Source organism: Danio rerio, chromosome 17 (assembly GCF_049306965.1).
Source record: "Danio rerio strain Tuebingen ecotype United States chromosome 17, GRCz12tu, whole genome shotgun sequence".
Classification (NCBI taxonomy): Eukaryota; Metazoa; Chordata; class Actinopteri; order Cypriniformes; family Danionidae; genus Danio; species Danio rerio.
Window position 1 is genome coordinate 59,212,501 of NC_133192.1, and position 10,000 is coordinate 59,222,500.

General features: G+C 43.8%; 1 long non-coding RNA gene across 1 annotated transcript in view; it reads left to right on the top strand.

Annotated features, from left to right (window-relative positions):
- LOC141378393 (uncharacterized) overlaps nucleotides 1-10,000 on the top strand; it is a 41,825-nt gene that overhangs the window by 15,941 nt on the left and 15,884 nt on the right. Inside the window, exon 4 of the long non-coding RNA XR_012392955.1 lies at nucleotides 7,826-8,031. This is a non-coding gene — a long non-coding RNA (uncharacterized lncRNA). The remainder of the gene's footprint in view (nucleotides 1-7,825; nucleotides 8,032-10,000) is intronic.

The following is a 10,000-nucleotide window of genomic DNA, read 5'->3' on the forward strand; positions in this document are numbered from 1 at the left end:
TTGCTATTTACACAACGACTTTGTAAGTGGAAAAACTGAGCATTTCACTAGAGAGAAAACAGAGTTAAACAGTTAAAGTTAAACAGAGCATCTGCAGCGCGAGAATGAGAGATGAGCCTTCTCATTATCTACTTTCGCTTTCACTCTTGGATAGGGAAATCTTGTAAGCACAGACATCCATTAGCCTTTACATAATTAATTTAGTTTGTTAAGCGCAAAGATTTGTTTCAAAACTATTTCTAAATTCAGTTCTAATTTCCAGCAAACGAATAAATGAACAATAATAACGAAGTGTGTTCAAAAACCTGAGTTATATCCAAATACACATGCTGTGCCCCATATGGTCTAAAACCTGCAGGTGGGCAAATCTAAGCTTGTTTTTAATAAATATGGAAATAATAAATAATACTGCTAATAATAATAACATAAAACTAAACAAAAAACTACTACTAAAGCAAATTGTTATGAATAAACTGAAAAAGCCTCCCGAGGTGAAGAAGGCATGAAGGCAGTGGTTTTTATATTTATGTCGGCTTGAAAATAATATGTTTTGTAATATTTTAATCCTTTATATTTATATATATTCTTATTATATCCTATATATATATATATATATATATATATATATTATATATATAGTTAATATTTTAATTCTTTTTCATATGTAAAGATATTTGCGTATTGCTCTACATCTTGTGTGTATTAAGCAGTGTGTAAGCGAGGCGCACAACTAACACGCTCTGCGCTGGACAATAGACCGGCTTTGTTCTGGTCTATTGAAAAATCCATTATAGTTTCTCAAAATATAAAGCGCCAGCAGTGCGCCTCAGAACGCCTTCCTTTTTAGAGCAGAACACCTATGGGCGCACACATGAGCGCAAATGCATTTGCTATTTAAACAGCGTGGCGCAACGCCTCAAAACGACTCTTGCGCCAAGCTGAAACTAGCAAACAACAATTGCCTTGCGCCACATTGCGCCGTGTGTATGATAGGGCCCAATGTGTTCAAAGGGGAAAAGTGTATTTATTTTCCCCAGACATTTCAAAAGAACTTATTTTAGAGCAGTAACCACAATGCTGTGAGACCGTGATATTTTTAATCCAAGGTCATCATACCGTCAGATTCTAATACCGGGCCATGCCTAGAGCCGGCGGACGTGCAACAACTTTAATCAACAGGTGAACACAAAACAACTGTCTCCATCTGGAGCTCCTTCACTGGACTTAACACTTATAAACACTCACTCCTTCAGGCTCTCGCCTCCACCCATACTCGTCAGCGCTACCAATCACAGCGCTTATGCGTCGTTGAGCAGTTGGTGTTTCTGTGTGGAGTTTGCATGTTCTTCCCGTGTTGGCGTGGGTTTCCTTCGGGTGCTCCGGTTTCCCCCACAGTCCAAGCGTAAGCACTATAGGGGGATTGATGCACTAAGTTGACCGTACAGTGTGTGTGTGCGTGTTTCCCAGTACTGGGTTGCACCCGGAAAGGCATCCACTGTGTAAAACATATTCTGAAATAGTTGGTGGTTCATTCCGCTGTGGCGGCCTCTGATGAATTAAGAGTCCAAGCCGCATGAAAATGAATAAATGAACAAACATTCTTTAAATATTGTGAGATTTTTGTCAGGTCTCCCAGCGTTAATCTGAAGAATGCTGGAAAACACACACAAAGCAAAAAAACACTATTGACGTCTGTTTTTCCAGCATTCTTCACATTATCTGTATTTGTGTTGAAGAAACTCAAATTATATTGTGAATAACGGAATGATGACAGGGTTTATATTTCTGCGCTGTCCCTTTAATGAGTCTCTGGCGTTGATTTCTGCTGTGTTCTGACAGACTTCATTAGTTGAGATCTGATTGCGGTTTTAATTAAACCTTTGGACTTTCTGCACTTTTTGCAAAGCGTTTGACTTGTTGACAGTGTCCAGATATGAAGCTAATTGCAAAAACTAATTGTTCTGTCACTCTTAAATAGATATATCTAATTATTATTCACACCTGTGTCATTTATTACGCTTGATTTGCATGCCTACAGCAGAACTCGGTGCTGGATTTAGTTTAGACAAACAATCTGACTGATAAAAGCTGCACGGGTCGCAGAGCTCTGTCAGACATTAATGCTTTATTATTATTATCTCTCATCCTGCTGGAGGTTTCACACTCCTCCTGTGATCTCTGAGGCTGATTCTGTTGCTGAAACGACTCGCATTATAATCCTTGTGTTTCTTTATAGAGGTGAAACAGAGCAAAGTGAGTATAGGCTGTAATTAGCTCGCTGTTCATGCACAAATAGTTCCTGTATTTCGTATATGTTTATCTTTTAAAAGCTGAACTTTTGCACACATGTCTAAATTTAGCTAAGAACTATTTATTCTTCTGCTTATGAAAGGAAATTGAGTGTAGATCTGGTGGGACGCTTGTTTTGATGTGAGCTCAGGACTAAAAATACCACATCACTCAGATCATCATGATGAAGATGATGATGATGATGTAATGCGAGCATTAATTGAAGCATACAGTTGAAGGAAATGTTCATTCTTTTTCCAATATTTCCCAAGTGCTGTTGACAAGAACAAAGAGGTAAATTGTACAGATGGTCTCGTATCATATTTGTTTGAACCACTGCCTCGCACAAAGCCAATCCAGAAATGAGACACACACAGACAGCTCCGCCCCTAAAGCACCGATAACCCCACCCTAAAGGACTGATAGCACTGCCTTAAAGAACTGATAGCCCCACCCAAAATACTGGTAGTCCCAACTAAAAGCACTGATAGTTTTGCCAAAAGGAACTTATAGCCCCGCCCTAAATGACTGATAGCCTCGCCCTAAAGGAGTGATATCCCCATTCTAAAGAACTGATAGCCATGTCCTAAAGGAGTGATAGTCCCGTCCCAAATAATTGATAGCCCCGCCCCTAAATACTAATAGCCCCACCCTAATAGCACTAATAATTCTGCCAAAAATAACTATTAGCCCCGCCCTAAATGACTGATAACCCCTAAAGGACTCAAAGTACCGCCCTAAAGAACTTATAGCCCTATGTTATAATACTGGTAACTCAGGTCTCAATAACTGATGGCCACTCATTAATAACTGATGGAAAAGCCCTAAAAGTACTGATAACTCTGCCATAAAGGACTGATATCCAGCACTAAAAAACGTATAGCCCCGCCCTAAATGAATGATATCCCACCCTAAAGAGCTTATAGCCCCGCCCTAAAGAACTGATTGCCCTGCCCCAAAATACTGGTAATCTTACCCTAAAAGCATTGATAGCTCTGCCATAAAGAACTTATAGCCCTGCCCCAAATGACTGATAGCCCAGCCCCAAAAGAACTGATATCCCAGCTCTATAGGACTGATAGCCATGTCCTCAAGGTGTGATATCCTCGCCCCAAAAATACTAGTAGCCCCACCCTAAGCATTGATAGCTCTGCCAAAAAGAACTTATGGCCCCGCCCTAAAGGACTAATAGTCCCGCCCTCAATGACTGAAAGCCCTGCCCTAAGGATGTTAAAATACTAGTAGCTCAGGCATCAAGACTAATAGTCAAGCCCTTAAAGTACTGATAACTCTGCCATAAAGGACTGATGTCCCACCCTAAAAAACGTATAGGCCCGCCCTGTAGCCCCACCCTAAAGGACTGATATCCCACCCTAAAGAAATTATAGCCCAGCCTTAAACTACTAATATCCCACCCTTAAGAACTTATGGCCCCGCCCTGAACTACTAATAACCTTGCCCTAAAGAATTTATATCCCCGTCCTAAAGGACTAATAGCCTCGCCCTAAATGACTGATTGCCCAGCCCTAAAGGACTGATAGTCCTGCCCTAAAGGACTGATTGCCCCGCCCTAAAGGACTGATAGCCCCGCCCTAAATGACAGTTTGCCCAGCCCTAAAGGACTGATAGTTCTGCCCTAAAGGACTGATTGCCCCGCCCTAAAGGACTGATAGCCCCGCCCTAAAGGACTGATAGTCCTGCCCTAAAGGACTGATTGCCCCGCCCTAAAGGACTGATAGCCCCGCCCTAAATGACAGTTTGCCCAGCCCTAAAGGACTGATAGTTCTGCCCTAAAGGACTGATTGCCCCGCCCTAAAGGACTGATAGTCCTGCCCTAAAGGACTGATTGCCCAGCCCTAAAGGACTGATAGTCCTGCCCTAAAGGACTGATTGTCCCGCCCTAAAGGACTGATAGTCCTGCCCTAAAGGACTGATTGCCCCGCCCTAAAGGACTGATAGCCCCGCCCTAAATGACAGTTTGCCCAGCCCTAAAGGACTGATAGTTCTGCCCTAAAGGACTGATTGCCCCGCCCTAAAGGACTGATAGCCCCGCCCTAAATGACAGTTTGCCCAGCCCTAAAGGACTGATAGTCCTGCCCTAAAGGACTGATTGCCCCGCCCTAAAGGACTGATAGCCCCGCCCTAAATGACAGTTTGCCCAGCCCTAAAGGACTGATAGTTCTGCCCTAAAGGACTGATTGCCCCGCCCTAAAGGACTGATAGCCCCGCCCTAAATGACAGTTTGCCCAGCCCTAAAGGACTGATAGTCCTGCCCTAAAGGACTGATTGCCCCGCCCTAAAGGACTGATAGCCCCGCCCTAAATGACAGTTTGCCCAGCCCTAAAGGACTGATTGCCCCGCCCTAAAGGACTGATAGCCCCGCCCTAAATGACAGTTTGCCCAGCCCTAAATGACTGATTGCCCCGCCCTAAAGGACTGATAGCCGCGCCCTAAATGACTGTTTGCCCAGCCCTAAAGGACTGATAGTCCTGCCCTAAATGAAAGATTGTCCCGCCCTAAAGGACTGATAGCCCCGCCCTAAATGACTGATTGCCCAGCCCTAAAGGACTGATAGTCCTGCCCTAAAGGACTGATTGCCCCGCCCTAAAGGACTGATAGCTCCACCCTAAATGACTGTTTGCCCAGCCCTAAAGGACTGATAGTCCTGCCCTAAATAACAGGTTGTCCCGCCCTAAAGGACTGATAGCCGCGCCCTAAATGACTGTTTGCCCAGCCCTAAAGGACTGATAGTCCTGCCCTAAATGACTGATTGTCCCGCCCTAAAGGACTGATAGTTCTGCCCTAAAGGACTGATAAATAAACAATAAACCACTGATAGCCCCACTTGTTACTTCATTTCAATACTTCATCCTCATTTTTGCTCGGTTTGAGTTATTAATTATTTTTTGTCTACATCTTCACTGTGTCATATTTACTGCCACATCCTGAAATATGATATAAAAAAAGAGGTAAATAAGTATAAAATCAATCAAATAAGCAAATAAGCCACTGGACTCTTCTGTGTCCGCCTTTACAGAGTGAAACACTCGCATGTTCTCTGCTCTTCATCTGCTGAATGCCTTGACTCCTCTACAAAGAGCGTTCGCCTCCTCTGATTAAAAGACATCATCAGCTTTTGATGCCATTTCAGAGCTGCATCGTGTGTATAAATATACAGAGAACGTCAAAAAATAAGACGTGTTTTCATCAACGCTTATTCAGGTTTTATTCTGAGATCTCAGATGAGTCCCTTCTGCTTGTCTTGCTCTTGTGTAATTCTGACCATTATTATTATTATCATTATTAAAGGCGTCCGCTTAATGGCTGGATGTGAAAGTGCACTTCTCTCCCAGGAGTCTGTATTTTGGGCTGACGGCTCTGAAGCGCGTGTCAATATGAAAATAGGAGGATAATGGTCAAGGAGGAGGAGTGGGTGTCTGATGGAGAGTGGCCGTGGCACTGCTGTCAGTCTTTGCCCTGTAATTCAGTGCCATTAAAAGTGTCGAGGTGAGGGCTTCCCGACGGTGTCAACAATCTCTGCGGTTTTCTCTCACAGGAAACTTTCGGGGCGGCTTGAAAGCGTAACGACTGCTTGTGTCACTCCAGCCTTCATAAAGTCAATCATGGAGGAATTACAGAGCCATCAATGTCACTGTGCCAAATGCATTGCATATCAGCACAAGTTGTGTCCCCGATGACACGCTATATAGTGTGCACTTTTACTTATTTATTGCTTGTATATTATCATTCTCTATTTACTTTTTTATTTCTTTATTATCTGTGTTTTTGTCGAGGGCATCACAGTGGCGCAGTGGGTAGCACGATCCCCTGACAGCAGGAAGGTCACTGGTTCAAGCCAGTTCCCCTATAGCGCATGTGTTTGGACTGTGGGGGAAACCGGAGCACCTGGAGGAAACCCACAACAACACGCGGGAGAACATGCAAACTCCATACATAAGCACTAACTGGCCCAGCCAGGACTTAAACCAGCAACTTTCTTGCTGTGAGGTTACAGTGCTAACCACTGAGCCACCGTGCCACCCAAATGTGTTTATATCATCTATTATTGTAATAACAGTTTCTCACTATTTAGAAGGCTGAAACCCCCCACCCCACCTCCCCCAATCACATCTTGTTTTTGGCATCCTTCAGGGGGGATCACAGTTAGTTATGGGGGTCAATCCCCTCCCAAACCCCCTTGTCTTTCGCACTCTAGTGAAGAGACAGCAGCTGATGTGTAAAGCAGGTGTGTGTCAGCTCTCAGTATGTGAGCTGCACTGTTTTACGCTGCAGATAAACATGAGTGCCGTCCTGTCAGAGACTCCGGCGGGGGTCAAACCTCAGCACATCCATCCTGACACCCAAACCCAGAGATTTAGAAATGGGAAACACCTGTGGGCGAGCGAGGCGGAGACACTGAATTTCCCAGAGTTCCTCAGCAGCTCTTAACCAATGGCTGAGGAAACACCGGGATGTCCTGTAAACACCAGTGCAGAGCGCAGACGAATGCCCAACTGTGGCCTTTACATCAGCAGACTGACCGAAAGTCTTCACAGTTATTAGAGTTTCCCATTTTCTCCAGTTTTTTGACTACGTATTTACCGTGAGCTGAAACAGCAGAATTCTCAAGCGTTTGTTTTGACAGCTTAATTGTTTTATGTTTAATCATCTTTAGTCTGCAAAAGCTAGTAAATTAACTTAATTCTTTCATGTTGTCCCAACACAAACATGTTCCAACACAGCATTGTTTGCAAAAAATTCAACTAAACATCCTGTTGCACTACCACACTTGATTTGGATTTTATCATTCATTCATTTTCTTGTCGGCTTAATCCCTTTATTAATCCAGGGTCGCCACAGTGGAATGAACTGACAATTATCCAGCACATATTTTACTCAGCAGATGCCCTTCCAGCTGCAACCTATTTCTGGGAAACATCCATACACACTCATTCACACTCGTACACTACAGACAATTTAGCCTACCCAGTTCCCCTATAGCGCATGTGCTTGGACTGTGGGGGAAACCGGAGAACTCGGAGGAAACCCACGCCAACACAGGGAGAACATGCAAACTCCTCACAGAAACACCAACTGACCCAGGCCAGGCTTGAACCTGCGACCTTCTTGCTGTGAGGCGACAGCACTACCTACTGCGCCACTGCTTATTAAGTGTCACCGATTTTTTTGTATATAAAAGTGTTTGGCAAAGCCTCATCATAAAAATGCTCATTAATGTTTTATTCCAGTTTTTTAATACACTTACTGAAAATGTTATTTGATCAAAAGTTTTCAAGAGTTCACACTTAGCTGATGATTGATTATAAAGCCCTGAACTCAAGATCCTCGAGCCCAGGGCTCCCTCCTGTTTGCAAGGCGAGAGGGGAGTTTGAGCTCAGGTAGATCTGGAGAACTCCCCTGCTGTTTAGCTAATGACCATTTAGGGATTGCTGCTGAGAGATATACTGCTGACTAAGCATGTGTATAGTGCCGATTTGGATTAGTCAATTGACGTATGTTGCATGTCTTTGGACAGTGGGAGGAAACTGGAGAACCTGGGGGAAATCCACAGGGAGAACGTGTAAACTGCAAGAGAACATCGAGTTGCCTGGTACGGACATGATCCAGTGACGTTCTTGCTGTGTGGCAACAGTGCTGACCACTGGGCTGCCATGCTGCCCTATCTAGGAAAACGGGATGGAGTCGTGGACGGGGGGATTCTTCAAGACGACGACATATGAGGTAAGAAACTCTGGTCATTTATATTGAGTTAGGAATCATCTGATTGGTCAACCAGCCGTGGTCAATCATAAGCACGTGCTCCTCTTGAAATTATATGAATAAACCACACTTCGTTTTCATTTACCTTGGTGTAAACAGACAGAATTAGCTTAGCATGTTTGTGTTTGTGCATTGCTTGATCTCCATGTCGAGTCCAGCTACATCAGTGTTTGCAACACAATCTCATGACAATTGGTAACTTTTCGATTTAGTGGCTAATTCGTATGAATTCGTACGATCTAATTCATACAATTTAGTACGATTTCTCATCCCCTAATGACGGTTGGGGTTAGGGGTGGGGTTAGGTGCCACGCCTCCTTTTTAAAATCGCACAATTTCGTACAACTGAATTCGTACGAATTAGCCACTAAACTAGCAAAACGTAAAATACATGTGTTTTCTCGTGAGATCAGGCTGGTGTTTGTGGTAAAATCAAACGCAGAGAACATGATCGATGATTAACCCTTGTGTGCTGTTGGGTCGTTTTCATCTGGGGTGATCTTGAAGCTTAATTTGGCCACAACTTTCTCTGTGTTCAGCAAATGTGATGATTTTTGGTGACAAATCATATTTCGACATATTTTGCGACAATGCTTTGAAAGTTTTTAAAAACTCAACAATACACTCTGGACACTCTGGTCTCCCCTCTCATTATGTTAGGGGCTGTTTTTGTCCTGTTGACTTCCTCTATAATTACATTTATTTGATTGCAAAACCATGACAGCGCATAATCATGCATTCCTGATTTTTGCTGATGATTGATTATGAAGCGTGTTTGGCATGCTGTCCCGGGAGAGAACCCTGAGCTCATAAGATCTTCAAGCCCAAGGCTCCCTCCCATTTGCAAGGTGAGAGGGGAGTTTGAGCTCAGGTAGATGTGGAGGACTCCCCTTCTATAGTAGCTAATGAACAGACAGTGATCGCTCTGAAGAGATGACTACTGACTAGGAGCATGTCTATGTGCTGATTTGGATTAGTCAATTAACTTAAGCTGCATGTTTTTGGACGGTGGGAGGAAACCGGGGGAAACCCTCGCGAGCACAGGGAAAACGTGTAAACTCCGCACAGAAACGAAGACTGGCTTGATAATGCTGTGAGGCAACAGTGCTAACCACTGAGCCACCGTGCCGCCCATCTAGGAAAGGAGGAGGAGTAGGGGTGGAAGGGGGGATTCTTTAAAACGTAGATGGCTGTGATATGGAGCTGAGGGTGTTTATAGTGGCTTAGGAATCGTCTGATTGGTCAATCATAAGTTGAATAATGCGGGATCAGTCGCATGCAATCATAACCACGTGATCCTCTCGACATCAGTTTATAAATAAACTTCACTTATTAGCTGAGAAACTCAATATAATCCCCTCATCTGTCAGAACCTGTGAATTTACACACTATAATCTGCTGTTTTACTCCATATAAAAGCCAGAAACTCTTTTGCACAGGCCTATCTAAAGTATTAAAGCTGCCGACTGATGATCAACAGTAAAAATGACACATTTACCTCCTCCCAACCGGGAAAACCTGCAACAATCAGGAATGCATGATTATATGCTGCCATAGCTTTACAAACACATAAACGTGATTATAACGGAAGTCATGGGGCAAAAACAGCCCCCAACATAATGAAAGGGGAGTCATTTTGAACAATACACAAGAGTTTAAAAACAGCATTGTTGAAGAGCTGTGAACAAGTCGTCGGTGTGTGTTTTTATCACACTGTGAAGGTTATTGGAGTAAATAGTCAGTCTCTGTATTGTTTAAAGACGGTGTCAAGCAAACGTGCTCTCCTCCAGACGAGCTCTACAAAGCGCTGCTGTGAACGCAGGCCGTGCCGTCCCGCTGGAGGACATCGTGATTAAAAACACTGGTGTCCTCAGCAGGCCCACCCGCTTCAAAGCCCCGCGCAGCGTTTTCATATGAAAGCCGAGACAAG